Source organism: Bactrocera tryoni, chromosome 3, assembly GCF_016617805.1.
Source record: "Bactrocera tryoni isolate S06 chromosome 3, CSIRO_BtryS06_freeze2, whole genome shotgun sequence".
Taxonomy (NCBI): Eukaryota; Metazoa; Arthropoda; class Insecta; order Diptera; family Tephritidae; genus Bactrocera; species Bactrocera tryoni.
This window is the reverse complement of record NC_052501.1, coordinates 8,078,176-8,103,965: the sequence shown is the minus strand read 5'-3', so window position 1 is coordinate 8,103,965 and position 25,790 is coordinate 8,078,176. Positions and strand designations below refer to the sequence as shown.

The window sequence follows — 25,790 nt, the reverse complement described above, 5'->3', positions numbered from 1 at the left end:
GTAAAAAAATAACATTAATATCAACAATAAATCAGCTGTTGAGTGTATATACATACTAAATGCAAAATGACTGTGAAAAGTATTCAGACGCCTACATACTCCTTCATGCCAATATAGTCAACAATTGATTAATTACCGTAATTTAAGGCAACACATACATTTTTAACTCGTTACCGCGCGGCAATCCAACAAAATACTTGCAATTATTGCCACAAAAACTTCGCTTAATTACATCTATTTATGGCAGACCCTGCAGTTAAAGTGGAAGTCATCAAAAATTTAATGCAATTTAACGCTTTGCTTTCATTCCACAGACATACTTGTACATATGTACATATATAATATGTGTACATATATATATAACATATACAACATTATGCAACTGTGGCCACTTTTATGACACAGTGTAAGAAATCGAGTTGAATGAATTTAAAATGCAGAAGTAAGGGGTTGAGAGGGTGAACAATGGAAGGTGTTAACTCTTTCGAACATACGTGTATGTATGTATATATATTCATAAATATACACTGTGTCGACAATAAAGAAGAATCCATAAATACGTATATTTGTATAGTAGGGTGGGTCAAAGAAAAACTTTGATTTTGAGGCATTATTTAGTGGAAAAGTTAAAGTATAAAACAGTTAAGTAAAAAAATTAGTAAAAATTATTTTCTACGACTGAATGTTGAATTTTGACCTGCACTAACTTTTGGAGAAGTCGACTTAACAAAAAATCATTTAAGGCCTCTTTTGTAGGTGATTAAATTCCTTACCCGCATGATATGCTATTGTCGCTGTATATTACTTTGTTAAAGCGGCTGAAACACACAAACAAAATAAAAATATTTTTATGCGTTATTTACATGGCAACTCAAAAATCCAATGTGCCACCTGTTAAAGTTAATATTTGGAGCTCAAATTATTCCATATTTTTCCCAACATTTCACGGTATACGATTTTTGTTTTGCCCACTCTACTGTATAGCGCGGCGGCATATCGGTGAGTAAATCCAGCAGCGACGGTTATCTTTATCTCGGCTTATTAAACGCATTTCATGCTGCGTATTCAAATTTTATTTATTTGTTTCATGTTTATTTGCTGGTGTGCCAATATTTGCTTTCATTCGTTGGCGCGTGAAACGAGTGAATTTTTAATTACGAACTCCGCGTCATTACATTATTATTACCCAATGATTACCCTTCTCCCGCCCAATCGACGCGAGCGGCAGAAAGGCAGAAGAGTTTTTTAAGCGTTGCAAACCAAAACTGCTCAGCTAGAGAAAAAAATTTTAACCTATAAGATTTGAAATACGTTATAAGCAATTGTTACGATTTTATTTATTGAGAGCAAGCAATATAGAATATTTATTTTCGAAAAGTGAATCAGTTAAATCAAATCTGCGGGAATGAGAATTCCTCAAAATCATGACACATGCGACGGAGTGGTTCGTTAAGTTCAAAATTTTATCAACAAGTTGTTAACAGTAAGGGTCTAAATTGCCTCGAAAAGCGAACTGGGATATGAAATTTAAATTCAGACAGGAGATAAGAAAAGAAAAGTAGTGTTCCATTCAGGATTTTTTAACACCAATCAGTTCTCTACGACTAGTAAGTGTCGGTAGATATATGAGTTTTAAACGACAAGTGTATGGAGAAAGACCCAAGCTAGAATCCCATCGGAAATGTTCCAAAGCGAAGAGTAAAAACTGTTTTTGAACCGACTCTGACTTGTCAGAGTGTATTTGATAACTAATCTTCGTTCCATATACATAATGCTCTTGGTTCCATAGTAGGTAATCTAGGTTCCATACAACAGAGCCATATTCCATTAGATCCAACTAAAGTTATAAAAAGTGCTTAAGTAACATACAAATCTCTAAATTCTTAAAATCCAAAGCTTAACTAGACTGATAATAACTTTTGCTTTGAAGACTGTGGTATCACTAATAAGACTAAAATAAAATTTTTTATCCATGGTAACTCCCTAATCAAAAAACTTAAAAACTTCCAATAGTAAATAGTTTCCTATTACAAAAGTATAGGGGAACCCAGATCTACGAGCAAACAACATTGTTTCACATTTTTAGAGATTCAATTGCAAATCATTTCTGTCACACCAAGCAACCAATTTGTTTAAGTCTGTTTGCAACAGAAATCTTTCATCAATTGTAGTATATGATTTAAAAAGCTTTACAATCGGCATATAATAAAATATTTGAGATTTCTATGACAGAAGAGATAACGTTAAGAAATAACATGAACAGAATCGGGCCAAGATGTCTATCTTGTGGAACTTCTGAAGAGACGTTAGTTAAATCTGAAAGAGGACCCTCAAATATCATTCGCTGTGTGCTATTATAAAGATGAGAAGATACAAGATGATAGCCATTGAAGAAATCTTGGTTTAAAGCCCAAAAGATCAAGTTTATCTACGAGAGTAGAGAGTTTTACTTTATCGAACTTTGCTAAATTCAATGTGTATAACAACCGAATGGTCGTGTTTCCTAAAATCCAAAAGTTGTATAGTCTGCAATTATAGCTTCCAAAAGCTTAGATTTAACTGATATTCTTGCAATGACGCTATAGTTTTGAATGTATGGCCTAAATTCACTTTTATGCATAGGGTTTACAAGTGATATCGTCTGCATTGTTGACTCTATCTTCATTTGTCTCCTTTGGGACAACACTCGTTGTGATTTACGTGAGTCGGCCTAACTTCACGGTGCTTTTTTAAGGCATATAGATCAATACAATGCGTTGATCAGCGCCCTAAATAATAAATGTCTTTTGCTCGTATTTTTTTCTTCCAATTGGCCTGTTGGAAGGGACATCTTGGTCGGGTTCGAGGCCGATTTAAAACCTCTGCCGAGCTTTGGGTCCGGCACCCGGCCGCAGTGCAACTCCGCACTGAATTGAATTTTTCAATCCTACCTGTCTTTAGGTTTAAACCACATCCACCACGAATCTCCCCGAAGGGCCAAACTCAATGAGTAGATTGGAGTAAACTTCAAGGGCTAACTGCTCCCCGTGATATTAGATTACCGTCTCCTGTCAGATCTTGTAGCTTTCGCTACTACCAGCACCCAACAACTCAATGACTGGTGACATTTATCGCTTGAACTTCAAATGTCTTTTCATTTGAAGGAATCACTTTCAGAGTCTATAATATCAGTTCAAGCTGAGTATTTAGCACTATTACTGACAAAAACTATGCTGAAATTTCGAGGCAAGACCTACTAATACAGACATAATGTATATATATTTTAGACGCCTCTTACGACAGGCATACCTTACCGCTGGGTAACATCTTCTGGTTGGTAAGTCAGAAAAGTCTTTTCAGGGCTTGCGCACTCCAAGAAAGTTAATTTAGTGTATTATCGTACCCGCTAAGCCAGAGAAGGAGCTCATCGTCAAAGTTGGTGAAAATGTCAGTGCAAAGTTGCTGAAATATGAAGTTGTTTCCATATCGAAATATACTACTAAACAATGTATATATAGAAAGGAATAAAAAATCCTTGTCAAAAGCAAGAAGTTATATGTATTTGGTACTATTTTTCAGGAAGCATGAGGGTATACGTAATTAAAAGATGGTTTTAATTTATTTAAATTCAGTAAAATGGCTTCTTCACTATTAATAATTGAAGTACTCCTACTCGTGCTCTGTCGTGCTGTTAGGAAAAAGTTTTAGGAGAACTAGTAAGGTAGTTTTCAAGTTAGCTTTGGCATAGTTAAATCGCGTACAAAAGCTAGGAGTATGATGATTGATATTCAGTTCATTGCCTATGATTTCAGCCTTAATTTCCAAAGTAGGATGATAAGAGTCCTCAGGTAGAACGAGAGGTTTATAATGAAACACTTTGAAGGGGTATCAACGCATTCTAAATCTAAGTCGCCAAGTGAGAAAGACTGTGCGAGTAGCACTCGTGTGTATCTGTTTGTGGGTGTGTGTGTGTTTGTAAGCATGTAAATAAAAAACGCAAAGTAAATAAAAGAAAATGAAGATATTTATTTAAACCGCAGTTATTTCGCGTAATTTATGCCCGATGCCGTAGCTAAAATAAAACAACAAAAGCAATAAATACTCGACAAACTAAAGTAAAAGTCTCCACTGCCTTGCATTGCTTGGAGAAACGACAAAAATTATGCCAAAGTTCTAACTTATTTTAATTTCGCTTGTTTACGCGCCTTAAAATATGCAGCAGAAATGCAAACGAGCTCGCGAAAGTTGCACAGCCGCTGAGTGATGTCTCAGTGCGTAAATCGGCGAAACGTAAAATATAATTTACATACACACTAATAGTACATACATACGAAGAAAAGCGCCTAAAACAAAAGCAGAAATCCAATCAGTGTTTAAATTTAATTTTCTTGCTGCAGAAAAGTTGTTAAAACAGCAAAAGCAAAATTCTCAAGATTCCTAAAAATAACGAACACGAGTCTCAACAAGCGTTTACAAGCTGCGCCGACAGCTAAATGGAGCAGTAAATTAAATCAGCAACAAAAAAATAAAAACGCAGCGCTTTAAGCATTTGGCTCAGCTATTAAATCCTCGAGACGTGGACAAAATTTCATGTAGAGCATAAACCCACATAGCATACTATAATAAAATATTTGACTACTTACAGCCACGTGACCAAATAAACGGCAACAAAGCAGCAGAAAGAAAAGCAAAAAAATAAAAATAAAGTTTCAAAATAAAATTAAAAATAATAATGAAATTGTGAAGATACGAAAACAGTGCAAGAAATAATAAAAAAAAATATTCAAAAGAAAAAACAATAACAAAAAACTTAAAAAATTTTGTCAGCAAAAAATTTCAATCAAAGTAAATTCAATTTAAAAGCTACCCTCAGTGTGCTCCTCACTCAGCCAGGCAGCTATTGAACACGGAAAAAGCGAGGTAATTACATATACACAAGCAGATATGCACACTACACACACATATACACAAATATGTTTATAAAAGCACGCTTAACGTTAAACTACAACTACAGCATGAACCCACCCAGGCATTATAAGCGTGCAAATTACCCACAACAACAACAACACAGTAGCTGAAAAAACATTACTTTGCTTTTTAAATGTACTGAAGGCATAGCATACCCGTATATACATATGTATGTATGTGCGTGTTTTATTCAATTCAAAAGGCGCCAAAAGGTAAAGGAGCCTGTTGTTGCTCATAAGCGTCGTCAGTTTACTACTCGTATATTAACGAGCTGGCAGCACCCACTTACACACATAACTGCATACAGTAAACACAAGCAATACTTACGTCAGCAAACCGTTAATGGTGGCTGTATGTGTGTGTGTTTATGTGCTTTGATAGTGAATAGAAAGTCGCCGCTTTGCAGCAAGTTTACAGGCAATTAGTTCGTTGATTGCATTTTTTCGGCGTAAGCATTTACGAATTCAATCTACTCAGCTTGATTTAAATTAATTAACTAACCCGAATCCGGTTGTGGAGCTTAAACTGTGCGAAATTGGAATTTTTTTAAGATTTTAAAACTAAAAAAAAATGTGCTTCAAGTGCATGGTTTTGCCTATACTTCTTCTCCGGTTTAAGTAATGGCTTGACTGAGGCGTAGCTTAAAGTTATACAGTTCCAAGTTAATGATAAGTTGTTTGCTGGTAGAAAAGAGAGTAATATGTTGGTGATTTTGTTGACAGAGAACATGTAAGCAAACAAAAATAATATAAAAAAAATTTGTGTTTTTTACTTTTTTTCGCTTTAAAAAATCACTTGTGAAATCATGCTCTTCTTTTCCAAAGCCTTTTTTTATCAAAGCCACTTAGCATCTACTGCTGTTAATGAATTGCCCTTCAAGGGTTAAATGGTATATAGTTGTGAATTTCAAAAATATCAATTTTTTGCATATCGCATGTTTATACATACATATAAAGGGTGACTCATTTCGGGGTTTTCCACTTCTTAAAAAGAAAACACAGTACATGGAAATTTAATGGGGCATGTTTATTGTCATACGAAAGTACATTCTTTGGCATTTATTTTTTGCAGTTTATCTCTTTCATATACATATATGTATACATATACTATATATGTATCACATATTTCAAAATATTTAAAATTACCGAAAATTTGCAGTTGATGCGGCAAATAACTTCAGAGATATGAGAGTATTTGTAAAATGTTTTAAAAGAGTGTAATCAGTTTCCAAAATTGTAAACGTTTCTCACCAAACGACGTTCTCATGTTAGGTAAGTAAAGTTTCTCAGAAATGTTGGAGCGATCGACACAGCCTTCTAATCATAGTATAATAATTATATTTTGGTACTTTGATTTAAGATAAAAGGGCTATACCAGTGTGACACTTTCAAAAAAAATATCTTCTTGTTTGTTCGCTTTTTCTACAGTTTATATTTCTAAAAATATCCTGTGAAATCCGCAAGGTCGTATCTTGAATGGTTTTTGGATGGCAACGTTCAAAAAAGCTACCGCTCGCTGGTAAAAGCCTATACAAGTGAAACTTTAAACGGCATTTTCTCGAAATGACATTCTTCAAAATTGCTGACATAACTCAACGAAAAATTCCGATCGACTTCAAATTAAAACTAAGTATTGTTGAATAAATTTACTATACGATGACCTACGATCTTTTTGATTGGTTGAAAATTGTCAACTTGGCTTTAAGAAAAAAACGACAGTTTTTTGCCTAAAAAACGAATTTTTTTTAGAATTATAGGAAATACCTTCAGCTACTCATCTGGCCGAAATCATGTCAGCAGTTGGGGCACTTTTTTTTGGCACCTCCGAAGACAGCACATAACTCCGGAACAACATTTTTGTAATAAAAGGAATTAAAATCTTGCTGTAAATATACCTTATCGAAAAATTCGATCGAGTACTTTCTTTAAAAAAATTCACGAAAATCGCCTAATTTTTCATGCGTTACACTGGCATAGTCCCTTAAGCAAACGATTTCACCTCAGCATATTTTTTCAATTGTCCTGCTGGAGTTCAGACACGCGTTTTTCTCAAAAATACTTTTTTGAAAATACTTTTTCGAAGCAGTCATTTATTGTTAATTTTTTGAATAATTCATCTCCGCATGAACCAACAAAACCTGAAAATATGAGATCAATTCAAATGCCCCTGCCCGACACATAGATGGTGCTACTAGAAATAAATCCATATGAATTTTAGTCAGCCGTAACCTTCAGAAGGCTTGTGTATAAATTTGATAACTGTCGGATCATTAGTGTATAAATTATATCATTTTAGTGAAGCAACTTTTGTTATTGTGAAAATGGAAGAAAGAGGAATTTCGCGTGTTGATGAAATATGATCAAAAAATACAGTTGAAGTAAAAAATTGGCTTGATGAAAATCAACCATCATGAATTGGTATGACAAGTAAACAGGTTCCGAAATGAGCACCGAAGACAATGAATGCAATGGGCACCCAAAAGAGATTGTTATCGACGAAAACGTCAAAATATGCACAAAATAATTTTGAATAACTGTAAAATGAAGATGTTCGAGATAGTAGGCACTTTAAAGATATCAACTGAACGTGTACATCATATCATTCAGGAATATTTGGGTATGAGAAAGCTTTGTGCAAAGTGGGTGTCGCCGGAGCTCACTTCAATCCAAAAACAACGAGGATTTTAAAACTAAAATACCCAAGTTTTTGCATCCATATGTGACAATGGATGAAATATGGCTTCAACATTTCATTACGAAGTCCAATCGACAGTCATCCGAGTGGTGTGCACATGATGAACCCGTTCCAAAGCATGAAAAAACGCAACAGTCGGCTAGCAAGTTTATGTCGCCTATTTTTTGCACATGGAATAATTCTTATTGACTACCTTAAAGAGGCGTTATTGGACCGTTTGAAAGACGAATTCGCTAAAAAACGGCCGCTTTTGAAGAAAACGAAAGTGCTGTTTTACCAAGCCACCCTGTCATAAGTCAGCGAAAAGGATGCCTAAAATCCACGAATTGGCCTTCAAATTTCTGTCGTATCCAACGTATTCTCCTGAGCTTTCTCCCAGCGACTATTTCCTTTTCTCAGATCCCAAAAAAATGCTCGCTGGGTAAAAATTTTGGTCGAATGAAGAGCTGATCGCCGACACTAAGGCCTATTTTGAAGCGAACATGGTATCGAAAAGTTGTGGGGTCACTAAAATCAGTGACTTGAATTTGAATAAAAAACAAAAAAAGAACCTTGCCAACAAATGTGTTTTGTTATGATAGGCCGCAGACTTTTCAATTGATCTGTTATATCCAAAAAAAGTAGTGACAAAATCTAATTTCAACCTGTTGGTTCATACGATAATGAAATTTTTAGTATAAATAAGGGGGCATTGTCTCATTTTCACATATCCACACGAGTAAAAATCGTGAACACGAGAACTCATTCTAGTTTTTACACCTTCTACTTCAAAATCGCCTAACTTTATGAAAATTTATCATTACTTTTTGAATATTGAAATTGATGATAAAATATCTATTGCCAAATTAAAAATAAAAAACAAAGCACAAAACTCGGCCTCTAAGTTAAAATGCTTTGAAATTAATTAAATATAATCTTCTTATAAAAGAACTCCAATAAACCGTGAGGAATAGAATTTGAAAGTGTCGATAAGACAGGAGTCACTTCAGTTGTCATGTTCAGTAAGTTGTGTTGTAAGTGTAGTTCAAATGTGTTCTAATTGTATTTGAGATGAATTTTCTATTAAATTAGAACATAATGGAACAAATTTAAAGCTTATTGGAATTTTTTCAATTTCAAAAATAATTACTCTATAAATATGTACATTACACAAAGCTTTAGTGCTCAGCTTCTGCTCAGACGGTTGACGCCCCGTTGCGCTTCCTTTAATTAGTAATGCTATTTTTAACTTAAGCAAAATGTCTACGAATTAAGTACAGTTAGTGAAGCTGTAGTTGCAGATGACAAGCAAATGAAGTGGAAACGCTCCGGCGACACTCTGAGATGAGAGTGTTGAGCGATGACAAGGGCAGGCATGCATATTTATTTATATATGTACATAGTAATGAGAATATTTTAGTATAAATGTGTAACAAAGGTATATAAATATATGTTCATATATATGTATATAAATATCCTGTTATTTAGTTAGTAAACACGCGGGCGAGAGCTGCTGCCTGCCAAGCAATTAAAGTGAATGGCGCAAGCAAATTGAATCAACCTCTAATTCAACGCTGTAAATGTCCAGCAGTTACTTTGTCCGCGACACAAAAATACTCGCAAAAAAGAACACAATTCAATTAGCAAAATAAAGGCTCGGCAACAGGCTTTTATACCGTTAGCAATTTGGTATTTTCAAAGCCTGAAATTAAATCTCCGTTTTTGTGTGCCTGTCCTTTTCGTCCTGACGCGCTCACGCTGTGCGAAAACCCATCAAAAAACCATGCGCTGCACCATCACACGAATAACCACGAAACTACTGCCCCACCCGCACAATAAATAGTTCTCATACACATACAAATACACACACAAACACATTCAAGGCATTATTATTTCGCTGCTTTTATTCAGTTATAAATAATATTTTGAAGTCCGCAGCAAGGTGTGTGCGCCGCGCCGTCATCATCATCATTATTTCAAATCATTTATCATTAAAGCTAAGCAATTCAAATGGAAATGAGACTCAAAATGAAAATGAGCGCGCGAATAAAAAATGCAAATGTAAATGAATGAATGCGTAATGTTTGCCATCCGTCGAGCCCAGCAAAATGATTTATTTATATTAATGATATCTATGGTAGTGTGGCGCACACCGTTGAACTCAACACTTTGAGGAGGTCTACTTTCTTCGTGCTGCAATGAAGGTCGACCCTTTTTGTGCGACGCGACGCGACGTTAACGTCAATAGCAACTGCTGCGCATCAATCAATGTCGTCACCTGGCGGTCCCGTGGCGATTAAAGCCAGAACTGATGATCACTCATCAGCGTTGATATTGATGTTTCAGTGCCCAGTTGGATTGTGTTTGCTGGAATGAGCTATAAAACCAACTAAATCTGGTGTATGGTCATAGAGATAAGTGGGAAACTAAAGGGTTTAAAGGCAGAAGTTTGAGGCAGAAATTAAGGAAAAGCAAATTTTTCATTCTATTTATTTGTTGTGTGTATACCTTGATATCCAACTCCAGAGCAGTCCATTTTACAAATGAAAGGTACTCAGTATTATGTGTTGGTTGCTTTGAATTTCGTTGATGATATCAAATAATTAACATTAAAAACCATTAGACTGTAGCATTAGCAATAGTTGAGTGCAGAAGACAAATAGATAGAAAGTAATTGAGGTTTTACATTGCGACCTATGGTCAATTGTGCCCTCTTCTATATTACATATGGTCACAAAAGAGCACCTTGAATAATTCCAGAAACTTGCTGAGCGCGATTGTGGTGATGTGATCCTTCTCCTGGTAGATGGATTCTAGGGCATTGAGCTTGCTTCTACAAACTGATGAGCAATATAGAATTAGGTGTTCTGGAGTTTCTTGACTCCTGACTATTTCCATGTTGGATGTTGCGCGCAAAGGAGACCGAATTTGTCTGTGAGGTTGTTGATCATATCTCTAAACCTTACTGGGTTTTAAACTCCCAGTAGCAACTTGGCATGATGAATTCCTGTTGCCTGTTGCCAGTGCCGCTCTCCTCCCAATGTCTCCTCTATGCGGGCCCCACTGTAATGCATGATTCTTATGCCCTGGCACCCAGATCAGGTGTACATGGTTGCAAACTGGTAGGCGATTCAGTCTTCTCATTCACTCCTCCACTAATAGCGATTTGACTTCATAAACTGAGATTACTTTTAGTGCCATTTAACCATCGCTGAGTATAGCCATACGCTGGTTGCGATAGTTAAGATGGATATAGATTTCTGCGCACTGATTTATAGCAAAAATTTCAGCTTGAAAGATGCTCGCAAAACAACCCATTGATATGTAGAGTTTGGTATGCGCTCCCACAATGCCTGTTCCAATTCCTTCCGATGTTTTCAAGCCACAGAATACCACTGGATAGCGCTGCCACATAGTAGTAGGTCGAACGTGGAATCACACCACTCCGCCTTACTGCCGAGAGTAACTGTAAACTTCTTTGTTAAGTGCAGAATGTGCGCACTATCGCAAGAGCAACACTCATTCTCCCTTCTGAACAACATCATAAGATAATTCGTGTGATAGGAATGCAAAATGTGCGAAACTCTGGTCCCCTTGACCGATTTTACATGAAAATTCCATGCTCAGGTCCTTAGATTTTTGATTTGTTTTTTAAAGTGAATTTAAAGAGAACATAAGAAACGCGAAAGTGATTGTAATCTGATCTCTAATCCCTAGGCTATGTTACTACTGTGATCAAGTTGAAAGGTGAATTTTTAATTTATAGATACTTCGCGTGTTTTTCGAATCGGCAAATTTTTTTTCTGTAAGTTCGTAGTGTTGTTAGTGACATCTATGCTAAATTTCACGTTAAAATATTCATAAGTATTTGATACACGCGCCGTTTTTGTGAGGATCTAAAAGTGAGTTCTTCGATTTTTACTATATCTGAATTTATTGAACAAAGAAGTGCGATAATGCACCATCTCATACTGCTTTGGTTATTCGTGATCATTTCGCCAAATTTTCAACTAATATCGTGCCGCAATCACCGCATTCGCCTGACGTCTTTACCTTCGTGTAACTTCTGGCTATTCAGCAAATTCCCACGACCACTCCGAGGACACCGTTTTGACTCAATTGAGGGTATATTTAGTAAAAGCTGAATCGCAAAAGGCTCTGATGGCCATCACGACGCAGATTTTTTCAAGTGCTATGATGACTGGAAAATTCGTTGGCATAAGTGTATTGCAGCGGGCAGGGATTACTTTAAAGCAGATGAAATGGGCAAAATTCACCTTTCAATTTGATCACAGTAGCATACTAAAGACATGTGACTTGACGAAAAATATCTAGAGTTTTTTCACATACGTAATTCGCTAGGAAAGCATTTTTGTGACAAAATATGACCTATCGGTTTTGAAATACTCAAAAAGTTACCTTTTATTTACATATATCAGAATTTACTATTCGCAGTATTGTAGTTCTCTGTTTGGTACGAATTTTTGAAAAAAAAAGAATCGAAAAAGCATGCCAACAGCATTAGCAACCAACTTTACAAGCAACAGTGAAATTTTTTTATTTTTTGAGTTTCACTAATTTGCATTTAAATAGTTACGTAAACGCTTTCAAAAAAATTAAATAAAATAAAAGTTTCAAATTCCACGAAATTAAACTGAAAAAATATTTCGAATTCCGAGGTTGGCTTGGCTTGTTGAAATGCCCAAACTAATAGCTACATTTGAAGTCCATTAATTTCAATTAAAAATCAAAATACGCACACATGCACACAGCCAAATATGCGAATGCAACAGCGAATACGCATAACATAGCTGAAACAGCAAAAAAAACAGGAAAAATACGCAACCGCAAGCAAAAATCACTGCAGCCAACCAAAGTGCAACAACAATCGTGGCAAGTACTGTTATGTTAAAGTGCGGTCTACATTTGCTTAATTAAATATTTAAATAATAATTAAATGTGGCTTTAATTGAAATTTATTTTTTTGCTTGACTGAAAGGCGCATGAACTTTTTGGTACACAAGGCGGCAGCGCAGACGCCCGGCAACTAAAGTCGCCGAGGGGTCGTTAATGAAAAATGTATTTGCACGCAGCCAATATACAAGTATTGTAGCATTTGGAATTTGTTATGGTCCGACAAATATACACATATATATATACACATATGTATATATAATATATATTTATAAATATACATTTGTATGTATACATATATAATGCAATTAAATCGTGTACAATTTTGTGAAAATTTTTAATTCGCAAACCATTATTCTGTGCAACATTTAGTAGCAATTAGCTGGCTTTTATTTTCTCTGCCCGAAATTTGTTGCAAAAAGTCATTTTGCTAATTACCAGCAGAAAGTCGAACATCACAAAACACATTTATAATAATAGTGGTTAAATACATATTGATGGCGTAGTAAAAAATATTTTTTGACGGCATTTCCATAAAGTTGCGCGCGTTCGATATTCTCTTATTTGCTGCGAATTTACTTGCTTATGTGTACATATGTATGCATATGTATGTACGTAAGTATGCATGTACATTATAATGGCTACTTCACGCTTACTCCCACACTTATTTACATTCATAATTAATGCTGCTGTAAGTTGCAAATTCGTTGTTAGCATAGCTTTTGCTGCCGCAATCATCTTTTCTGTGTCAGACGGGCAGCAAAGTATATGTATATGTACGAATGTGTGTTAGCCCCCCAGGAAAGTTATGAGTTGTAAAGTAAAGTGATTTTTGTGTACTGCTAGCGCTCTGGTTGTGAATTTTGTAAACTTCTATCGAGGTTCGACCGAGTTTCGATAGGTAGTTGGCACATGTTACTTCCATACGGCTTTGTTCTTAAAAGAGGTATTGTCTAAAATTTTCTAACAAACTAAATTAGATTGTACACAGGATAATACCGACTGTATCGTAATAAAAAATTATTATTTTTGGAATTACAAAAAACTTATGGCACTTCTTGTTGGTATGTAATAAGTTCCCACCCCTAAGGGGTCAACGTAATTGAGGAGTGGATCGGACAGATTTTAAAATAAAGGGGTTCTATGGGTTCCCTCAAGTAAAAAACAGTATTTTTTCAAGAATTTTTTTCTCATACAAAAAAATTAAATATTTTTAAAAATCGCATCTCAAAGACCTGCGTAAAATTTCATAAAGATCTGTTGAGTAGTTCTCGAGAAATCTTGCCATCCGACTTCGAAAATACAGTTTCGGGAAAAACGCGTTTAAAGACGGCGCACTTAGCCTAGGTTGCCTCGAGCGCACAAATTCTCAAGGCTGTATCTCCGAAACTATTAAACAGATCAATTTGAATCTTTAGAATAAGATTCTAGAGGTTTTATAGTATTCAAGAAGACAATAAAAAAATTCGATTTTTTGAAACGCGTATACCTATGTAATAAATATAATGACTATAACTGTAATCGCCGTATATATATTTTTCAATGGAACCGCTAAGCAGTTGCCGATGCCCTACACACTGTTCCTTAAAATCCAATATAAATCTCAACATCTATAACCAGTAGCATCACGCTAAAAACAAAAAAAAATCAGTTTTCAGTTTATAATTTTTTTAAGTCGGCACCATCTTTACACCCTAATGCACTGTATACACGAAGCTTTTCCTACAGCCCCTACACTTATGCCTCCTTCTTAATGTGTGTGTAATTTTCGTCCGACTTACATGTCACTTGTATGCACAAGTGATTCCTGTTTAAGCTGCTTTCTGATACGTTAATACCACTTTGTGAAAAGCGGCACAACTGCCACCTAAATATATTACAAAGTTACAACTTTATGAATAAATCCAGAAATATAGCAACTGAGCATTGATACACATACGCACATAATACATACTATATATACATATATTCATATGTGCTTGTGAATTGTGGGCGTGTGCAAATGTATTTAACTTTTCACTTGTGTGTCTAGCGTTTTGTTGTTGTGTCCACGTGCGAAGTTGTTAATGTCCTGTGGACTTAAAAGCGGAATGGTCTGCATTATTCATATGAAAACTGACGTGTCGTGTGCGTACTTTGTGACACATATCACCCCGAGTATGCCGTAAAAGTTTTTTATTAAAAATTTATGTATTTTTACACGGAATTATAAATGATTATTCAGAGAACTACTTTTACAATTTTATATGTTTATAGCTATGCTATTCACTTGTGTTGTACTAGTATTTATTTATATCACTGTAAACATTATTTACCAACTAAGCTAATTCTGGGAAGTGACCTATCCTAAACGTAGTAAGCAACGAAAGTTGGATGGCATTGGCCAATTACTTTCTATACTCCACTATTTAGATGGTGATGTTGATATTAACTTAGCGATTGATATGTCAAAGAATAACACCCTGGATTTAAGAAGAATCCCTAACAAAAGGCTTTATAGCCTTCAATATAAGATTAGTATAAATATAGATATCTACGATTCGTCAAGCATTGGAGAGATACAAATCGAACAAACTATACCAGGAAGTTGAAATACGCCGAAGATAGCGAACAGAGAAGTGACGAATCGAAAACAGCTTTTATCAAGTAATATTTCAAAAATGTGTAGATAATGTGTGTTCCAGGTGGAAGAACTTTTTTCAATAGCCGTTTGTTGATAGATCACGCATGAGTCTCAGCAAGCTGTCTGGTTAGTTTTGTTTAGCATTGTTTGTCAATTCATTAAGAAACGACTTACGCCTGAAGAACGTTTACAAATCGTTCAACTTTATTACGAAAATTCACTTTCCGAAAAGAATGTGTTTCACGTGCTTCGCTAAATTTATGGGTAATATAATCGGCCTACTGAGCGTGCTATTCGCAACACCATCACCCATCTTGAGATGCAGTATTGATTATTGGACAATTTTCAAACAAATATAACACATCTGGCACGCAGTAAACAAAATATAGCAACTGTAGCTGAGAGTGTACACAAGACCTTTGAGAGTCGATTCGACGCCATTTGCAGCAATCCGGACTGACTTGGCGCATTTTTCGTCGAGATTATAAATAGAAAGCATACAAAATATAGCTTGTGCAAGAACTAGAGCAGCTCGACCCTCCCAGGAGACATCGTTTCGCTCTATAGGCTTTTGTAAAGTTCCAAGAAGATTCGACGTTTTTTAGCGAAATTTTGTTCAGTGATGAGGCCCATTACCGGCTCAGTGAGTATGTAAACAAGCAAGATTGTCGCTTTTGGGACGAAGTGTAACTTAAGAGATTCTAGAGCTGTCATTTCGTCCAAAAAAACAACGGGTTGGGGTGGTTTATTGGCCTTTGGAATCATCGATTCATATTTCTTCAAAAATAGTGACGGTGAGAACGTAACCATTACTGTCGACCATTATCGCGTCATGATAACCCACTATTTGATGCCTGAAATTGAAGCTCGTGATCTTGGCGGCATTTGGCCTCATCAAGACGGCGCCACTTCCCCCACACATCGCGTCAGTCAATGGCTGTATTGAGAAAATTCTGTAAGCAGATAATTTCACGATTTAAGATTTGATGTCACACTGTTAGACTTTTTCTGTGGGGATATGTAAAGTCCAAAATCTTTGCTTCGATTCACACCTTGGAGCAAAACATCACGCGTGTCATTCGACAATTACCAGTCAAAATTGTTCGAGCATTGGACTCAACGGATGGACCATCTGAAACGTAGCCACGGTCAACATTTGGAAGAGATAATCTTCCAAAAATTAATGCCAAGGAATGTTCTTTCAATTGACAATAAACATTCCTTATACATTTTAAGGTTATATTTTTTTCTTTTAAAAAGTAAAAAACCTCGAAATATATCACCCTTTATTTATTTCTATAATGCTTTTGGGGTTACCAAAATAAATGACAATGTTCGTCGGGACATTTTTGCATATCATAAACTTCACAGGCTTCACTGGATATTTTATGTGCCTAATTCTTGTATATCTGTCTTTAAATCTGATGCGTTATCGTTCATCACAAATCGAAGAGGGCTTTTTACAGGAAAATATTCTATTGTCTTTACCTCTTATATCTTCCTACAAAAAATAATAATGTACCTTAGTAAAGGTCGTATAAGAGAGAGGTTTTTGTCGAACACCTCAAAGCAAATGTCTCTGGGTTTACAAACTCAAATGCTTACGGCATGAGGCAATCAGTGAGTGTCGTGAAGTCAAGTCAAAAGCTTACTTCATCCACCTCTTTTAAGCATCAGAGAGATAGTAGAGGATCTTAACATCGCTTATAGATCGACTCAACACATTTTGGTTAATGATCTAGTTATAGAGCGAGTGAATGGTAGACTTCAGGAAGCCTGAATCTGTTGCCATAGTGAATTCGAATAGGTGTTATAAAAAGATATTTGACAACATAGCTGAGAGCCCTGCACCCGAACGCTTAATTCAGGTGACGAAACTGTTCAACAATCTAGCGAATGGCGCTGCAAAAAACTCATAACTAAGAATATTTTTTATAACTGAACCGAATTTAAGCCTCAATTTTACTTTTTCTCTCTCAAAATCCCGAATATTGCGAAATTTCAGCACGCACAATGCACTACGATCCCAACCCGCCAAGAGATTAACTTTTTCGACACCGATAAGCTCGAGCAAAGAACAAAAGCTTTTTAATACATACTAAAGGACCAAAAATGTGCGTGAATGTGGCAGGAAAAAGTTTTGTCAAACGACAGCACAAAATGCCAACTGGCTGAAATGAGATTAAATTGCGTTAGTCAGCGCCTAATTGGATGTAGTAGGTGGATTTTAATAGTCAAACTGGCAGCGGCAGCTGCGACCTCCATCACAAACAGCTGACGTCCATATTAGACGCACGCAAAAGTTTCTGCAAACGCCTGGTGTTGATTTAAATGGTGATGTAAGTGTTTTTGATGAGACTGCGGATGTTGGCGCTGATGCTAACGATGACTGTGATGATGATGGTGATGTTGATGGTGATGGTGGTGTATCTGCTAATGATAACAACGGACGAGGTTCACACCGACGCCGACACTGATTCGACATATTTGCTTATGACCTTATGCTTATATGTAGATGTATGTGTGCGTCTACATTTTAATTAAGCGCTATTTATAGCAAATGCTTGCATACACTTTCACATATACATATGTACACATCTACATGTTTACGTAGATGGCATGTGACCGCATAAAAGCAAATGAAACAAATAGGCAGAGCAAAAGAAGCGCGCACAATGAAAGGCTCCAGTCTGCTCAGCACATTCACTTCCTTCCTGGCGGGCGAGCGTGAGTGTAAGTAACGGAAATACGCAGCGTATCCGTCGCAGCCAGCGCCATCCTCACCGCCTACTGCGTGCAAAGCCGATTGTAGCAAACCAAGTGTATTTTAATTAACGCCTGAGTTATAGCGCCGTTTCCAACTGTGCTGCACGTTTACACTCGTATCTTACGCCTATCTGTGTTTGTATAATTATGCATTGGTATAATAAATATTTGTGTAATAAACATATGCTTACATGCCCTTACATAAACATATGAATGTATATTTCCATACCGAACATGCTATATGCCCTCATAACTGTGAAAGCCACACGAAACTTATTGGATTCTCTCTGCTGTTCGCGTCCATGCATGGCGTCTTTGTATGATTGCCGGCGCTTGGGTCTCGTTGAGTGAGCTCAGCATGTGCGCCATGCAAATTTGTGCTAGCAATTAATACAGCCAATTCAATCCGACCGGCGGCATACAGTGTGCCGGATTTGGAAATGAGTTGAGAAATCGAATTATAGCTAGAAGTATATCTCATTGCTGATTTATTAGATTCCCTATGTATCAGAGTTAGCTAAATTTGAACGCAGATAGTTTCCATATTCCGTGAACATAATGAGAAATTTGAGTTATGTTGGTTCCAGGTAATTAATATGTGCAAAAGAAGTTCGGCAATTATATAGATGATTATATAGAATAGTCGCCTCATCGATTGTGTTTGAACACACTTTCCAAAAACCTTTGTCTACACACAAATGCTGAGTCTTTTGCAAAGGACATTAAAAATTTTAGTTTTCAGTGAACAGCTACCTAACCAAGGTCGGCATCCCAACTCTTTTTTTTTGTTTCCTTGCCTGAAAAGCCCGATGAAAGGCAAGCACTTTGAGACGCCAGAGGGGATCCAAACAGCAAGCACCTCGGCTCTCAAGGCTATTCCGGAGAATGCCCTCCGTGATGCTTTCAATGCTTGGAAATTGCGATGGCAGCGCTGCATCGACTTAGAAGGAGCCTGCTTTGAAAGTTTTTAAAGAACTGTAACGGTTATTACAACCTGTAACAAATTTAAAAAAAATATTCCGCAAAACTATTAATTCAAGTAAAATATGCGCGTATTTAGCTACCGGTTACCCGAGTACCTAAGCCGTTCTTAAAAATTCATTTTTATGCAATAAAACACATAACGCTTCTGAGATCTCAAATAAATGGAAAAAAATAATATTGCATTAATCACTTCAAACACTAAAGCACAGCCTTGCGGAGATCCTTGAAGCCTATGCATTTCATAATTTCAATGCTTACTACTCACACTACTTGCTTGTGTGTGTGTGATGCCTATGGCTTCTTTTTTGTTTTTTTAATTGCACATCTGGTTTCGCTCTCATTATTTTTCAACACCTTCATCGCAATATTGTTGATAATTATGGCGTGGGCTTTCATTACTTTTCACTTGTTTATTTACATCTAACATGTATTTATGTATTTGTGAATGAGCTGACATTCAACATTGTACGTATATAATTACATACATTTGTATGTTTTAATAGAATAATTTAACTAAGAAACTGCATATACATATGTGTGTATATATCTCTTTATAAGTATCAAAAGTAGAGTGAGTTGAACATGAAAGATGAAATTGCTTTATAAGGTAAACAGTAAGCTTAGAAATAAAATATAGTAATGAATGAGATAAGAAAAGATAAATATATGAGGATTACAACGCGACCTAAGGCCTATTGCTAAGGTCTATTGTGCCCTCTCCTAAGTCACAACGACCAGCTTAACCCCAGCACATTGATAAGTTCCAATATACTGATAATGAGTCGATGAGATCCCTTTTTGGAAACATGGATCCAAGGGCCTTTAACCTACGTCTGCGGACTGCTATGTAGTCAATTAGTAGTTATTTTAGAGTTCCAGAATTCCAGTCGCAGAACCGGCAATTTGCATAAGAAGCTATATTATCTAAGTGATTCGTGAGCTTACAGTCGTCGGTGTAGAATGTGAAAAGTAGCTTGCGTTTGTCCCTAGGCGGGTTGATTACATATTTAAACTTGCTGATTGGCTTCATCTTCTTATCTTGGCGAAATTAAGTACGGTTTGATTCCGAAAATATAAAGAATCGGTTCACGAGTTATCCCGACTTACCTCATATCTTCAGTTAAAAACAAAATAGATCAATTTTCATAAGTGTACTACGAAGGAAAACCGATATAATAGAAACCATGCATATTGAAACAAAATTTTTGTTTTGGTATGAAATGGTTATTATAAATGGTTATACATATATTGGTTATATATTGGTAATATATTGGTTATATATTGGTTATGTATTGGTTATATATTGGTTATATATATACCTTATAGCGGAAACTTAAAATTCGAAATCAAAGGCAAAAAAACTCAATTTCGATGTTTTTGATGGTAAGATTTTTGGATTTCAGGTGATGATATGTATGTAATGATTTTCATTGGTTTAGCAGAGCTTATGACAAATATGTATGCCGGTGAGTGTGTGAATTATCTTCATAAAATAGCACAAATATGTTCCGGAGTATACTTGAACAATGCCGAGAATTAATGTAGTCAACCCATACCTTCCTCTGGCGCCAATATAAGCGATGTAATGATTTCCATCTGACTCGATGTTTGTCAATATGCGATTTGTTAATGAAATGAAGGGGATTTCTGAACCATAATATTCAGTTTCAAGTTCGTATTTAGCCCGTCCTTACTTGCTGCAAAGATAATTTAATTGGAATAAAAATAATAAATGTCAGTCCATGCAAACTTGTTAAGATCCACTCCGACTCACCATATAAAAATCAATGTAAACGAATAACTGTCTGCATAAGTATACCAACACAAATGCACACTTCCACGCAACAAAGTATTTTCGTTTATATTTAGTCGCACTCATTCCAGCACTCCCCTACGCTGTGCAACAGTTGTGCCATTTAAAGCGGCAGCGCACACGAACACCTTCCGCCACAAGTTCGTTGTTTATGTAATCGTCTCTACTGCTTATTTGTCTTTTTCATTGCCATATCATTTCCCATTGTCCGCCATGCGCCGCGCTCTACACCGTCGAGGTTGACTTTATGTCACTTGACTCCCACTTCGGGTCTATTTTTGCATGCATTATTGACGCGCTCCTTGTGGTAAGGACTGGTCGCATTCCAAAACAGCTGTACACATTCAAGGTGAGGGGTGTTTGTGTTCGCGTTGATGTTAGTTTTAGTAAAGATGTAGATGTAGATGGAAGGACACATGATAATAAATAGGCACTCAGCCCCGGCTGAGGATGACAGTGCGAGCGCAACAAATATTGTTTGCTTTTAGCTGGAAATCAGTTTACCGGGAAATCGAGGCGTTGGCTAGGCGTTGAGCAGGCAGTTTGTTAAGCAGACTAGCGCGTAGACTAACACCAAGTAATCGAGATGAGGGTGTGTAGTGTGGCGTAGCGTGAAGCAGGCGCCTGCAGGCATCTGTAAAAAAGCTATAAAGCAATTTAAAATTGAATTATTTATTAATAAAGCGGAGCTTTCAGTACGGTGACAAATGACACTATAGCTGAGTTATCAAATTACGATGAATAATGTATGTATATAATTTGTATACATATAAACACACACATTCCATTCAGCTCAGCGCTTAGAATATAGAATTTGTGCGGGTAGACATTTAATAGCTTTATCGTGGCAACTAAATCAAGTGAAGACAATTGTTGCTTTACGTTTTCTTTTTTATAGATATATATGTATATGTAAGTACATAGTACATAAATAAGTCCTGTTATCGCGCAGAAAGATATTAATCATTAGATAATTTTAATGAAGACTATAAAATAATACCTAAAGAAGATGGCATAATTTGAGGAAAAAGTTGATGAAAGATGAGGAGAAAGAGCTCGCAGCCGGTTATATTCAAAAGCAAGACAAATCGGTGCCATATGAATTGAAGCCAATGAGGGATTTTGACGGCTTTTGACTGGCGATAAAATAGAATTAACAACCCCAAGTAGTCATAAGAAAAACCTAGCCAACCAACCAAATCAACGACAAAGCCATGATGCCAAGATTACCGCCTACAATTGGTGGTCTCAGAAGGGCGAGCTGTATTAATAGCTTCCAGAACCGGGTGAAATTATTATTGAGAAATGCTACCGACAACAGCTCATCAAATTTGTGCTAGGGAAATAATTTTCCATCAATACGACGCTCGGTGTTGCAAGACGGGTTAAAAACCTTTCTTGCCATTTCTGACTGCTATTAACTCAGGTCAGTGCAGAATATCTTTATTGAAGTACCTCCAAGGCAGCGTAGTTCTCTTGAGAAAGAATTCACAAATTTCTAGAAGGATGAGGAAACGTTATCGATTCAGATGAGCTTCGGATAATATGAATCGTCGTATATACTTTTTTTAATTATCATTGAAATTTGGGGGGAAATTGAACGAATACACATTTATTTGTAGGCCCAATAATTAAAGCAAAAACTTGGCGCTTACACTTTTGGCAGAAGTTCTTTAATGAACGAAATAATTATTCAAACAATTATTAATCGGTTATTATTGTCTCTTAATATCATATCATTCACCAGTTATGTTACTTATACGACATGGTGGCTTTGGAAGTCTTCATAGCATAAATGGACAATATGTATTTAAGAGCTTTATGATCAATAATGACAACCAGCAAAAACTTTTTACGTTAATGAAACCCTTGGTCATTGTCCTAATTGAAGGCAACAGTTTTAAAATATATTTATTTTACATATAATGACGCATTGGTTTACCACATACCTATCCTTCACGTGTAACTTACGAATTAAAAGGCCGAAAAGGTCACTTGTTTATACAATAAAAAGGGTTTTATTTATAACATTTTTATAAGCAACTTTTTAATGTTGTTTAGCTTTCACATTAGTAGTTTCAACAATGTCTGATAATGTTACGCATACGCCATGGCGAATTTTTAATTTTAAGAAGTTATTTTCCTTTTTTTCAAAATAAGTATTTTGGCCTATATATCGAATATATGTATGTATATTCATGCGTGTATGTATGTATATTTGACATTATTCTTCGAAAATTTAAAGTTAATCCGGCGAATAGTTTCGTAGATATTAGCATTTTTGTGGAATTTTTCAACTTAAGGTAATCGGCTTCAAAAATTTTAAACGCATTTTTCGCAAAACGCGGTTTTCAGAATCAGTGAGAAAAGTTAACTAATTTTTTCTTTACACAATCATCGCATAAATAAGATTCTTGATAATAATTTATATTTTTCTAAGCACACTGAGGGAATTTTTTTCGCAAAACTATTTTTTTTTGAGAAGTTCCCATTTTTTCGAAACTCAAACCTTTGATTAGCTTTTCGTTTTCCAACTAAACTTTTCTATGATAATAATAACTTTTTCTCGATATTTGATATTGGAATAACTTTAAGAGGGTATTTTGATCTAGAAATTTAAAAAAATCTAAATTTTTTTTTATATTTTATTTTCAAAATATGTGTACAAGAGGATTTTTCAAAATTCAAATTATTTTCGTAGATATAGGAATTTTTTCGACCCGGCATCCAAACTGGTTCGGCCGGAACTAATCGAACAAAAGACTTTACGCGAAACTTTAAACGCGTCTTTCTCAAAACTGACTTTTTCGGAACGATACCCACGATTTCTCAGGTTCTACTGAACCGATTTACTTGACATTTTTATAGAGTTTTCTTTATAGGCTTGTCTATGGTAGGAACTAGCCCCATCCCCAAATTTCTATTTCTATTATTTTTAAAAAATTCGAAATAGTCAGAAAAAGTGATCCAGAAAAACTTTTTTTTCAGGCAGTCGCCATTTTGTGAAAAAAATTTTTTCCCACTTTTCCGTAGTTCCGGCCATTGTGACATTATTCAAGATTAATAATCTTTTTATTTTTGGTTTCAGATAACTAGGAGGGTTGGAATCATGGGTATGGTCACGTGGAAATTTTTAGAGACCCCCCATATACATCTACATTAGGGTGTGTCATTCTGAAGCAACCTATGATTTTTTTCCATATAATTTATATGGAAAACAGAAAATTTGAAATAGGCACCTCTTAATATTAATATTAAGAGCTCATCTTTTGAGTGACTTTTTTCACATTTTCGAAAGTTTTTAGCCTGTTTTTCAGATGAAAAAAAAGGTTGCCTCAGAATGACACACCCTAATCTACATCTTCTAAAATAAACAAATAACTTATAAAAAATGGATAGTAAAAATATTAATTGCCTTTTTTACGGCACTTTAAAGATTACCTGAAATTCCTGCTTCTAGACCAGAATGCCCCCTTAAGCAGAAAAATTTTCATCTCCGCCAAACATCTTTTTAGAGATTTCCTTTTGGATATCAGCTTATCAAAATATATCGCCGATTTAATGTACTTCATTAATTTCTGTAAATATATATTATTTTTAATAATTCAATAAATAAAATATCTGTTAAAAATAATTTTCAAAATGGTGAACTTTTTCTGACTTCCAAGTAAACTAAAGAATGAATTGGATAAAGTAAAATTAAATAAATTTAATGAATATTTTTGAAGGAAAATTTGCGTTTTTTGGTTGGTTTTTAAGTTGTTAAACTTTTTCCTAAACGGAGGCAATTATTTCGATTTAAGTTACTCTTAACATGATAACACAACAATTGATCCTATACTATAAGTCATACCTAACTTGAAATAACAAGGTCGGAGAGTTCATGATAATGCTTATTTTAAACAAAATTTGTTATTTTTTTAAACTTTTTATAAAATTATTTCTTGAAAATATATATTTAAATACTCTTCTATTTTGTTTAACTTTTTATTTAAAGCAATAGATTACTTACTGATAAAAGCCAAAAAATATAATAATCCTCAGCTAATCGACGAAACTTTAACATTCCCTTCTTTCAGGGTAATACCCAATTATAGAATTGTGAGGGCTTCCAAACGTATGTGTACACATGTTTGACCATATCTATAGATTGGTTTACGATACTTGCCATCTTCTACAAATATTTGTATCCATAAAATACCATTGTGTTTGAAACTTCGGCACGCACAGCATTTAGAGATACGCATCTAAGCCTTGTATATCTGTAAGTGTGTATATATATTTACGTGTGTATTTCATAAGCAGTTGTAGTTAACCATAAAAGCTTACACACGTAATCCACGTACCTTTCTTAAAAGTTTTAAACTTTTCTATGCTCCCGGAAATGTAAACACACTCACTTGCCACATGCGTACGTGCGCTCAGGCGCCCAGGCGAGACGATAAATTCTCGACGCTAAAATGTCACGTACAATGAACATAAGTAAATTTGTTTAAGAGTTTCACATGATTTGTTGTTATTGTATACCCGCACAAAGCTGCTTAAATACCTTGCTTACGTATTCACCGCACTTCGCTTTTCTGCTCTACACATTACTTTCAGGTGCTTCGCATTGCATTTCCGCATTTGAAGTGAAAGCAACTGGGGCGAATAAATCAAAAGCAACAGTAATAGCGACATAGCAGCCACACAGTAAGTGAAATAACATTTTGATATGCACATACATACATACAAATGCAGTTGAATGTAAGCGTGTGCTCAAATCGAAAGTAAGCCTATTTATTTTTGCGCTCTTTAACTAAGTGCGGTTGGTAATAGATATACGTGTGTGTGTATGTATGTGTTTGTTTATTTTTCTTGTGGCAGGTGTTTTGTTTTTGTTTTCGATTTAATTTCACAGTGCCTTAGATTATTTTAAAGCCAGATTAGCCAGTAGGGCTTCCTCTCACACATGTATAGCACATTAAATAAGTTGGAAAAGTAAGTGGTGAGTGGATTTAAGTCTGCTGAGGATATAATTTCATTTGCCTGGAAACTCTTTGGGGAAATTAGTGTATTAAAGTGGGTAAA

The 25,790-nt window shown here is 35.5% G+C and overlaps 1 protein-coding gene across 5 annotated transcripts in view; it reads left to right on the top strand.

Annotated features, from left to right (window-relative positions):
- Window positions 1-25,790, top strand: part of LOC120770258 (NACHT domain- and WD repeat-containing protein 1) — a 153,167-nt gene that overhangs the window by 5,155 nt on the left and 122,222 nt on the right. For 4 of the 5 annotated variants that reach the window (XM_040097568.1, XM_040097567.1, XM_040097566.1 and 1 more), the window contains exon 2: window positions 4,020-4,899. The gene's annotated coding sequence lies outside the window, so the exon portion shown is untranslated. The remainder of the gene's footprint in view (window positions 1-4,019; window positions 4,900-25,790) is intronic. The other variant, XM_040097565.1, reaches the window with a different exon arrangement.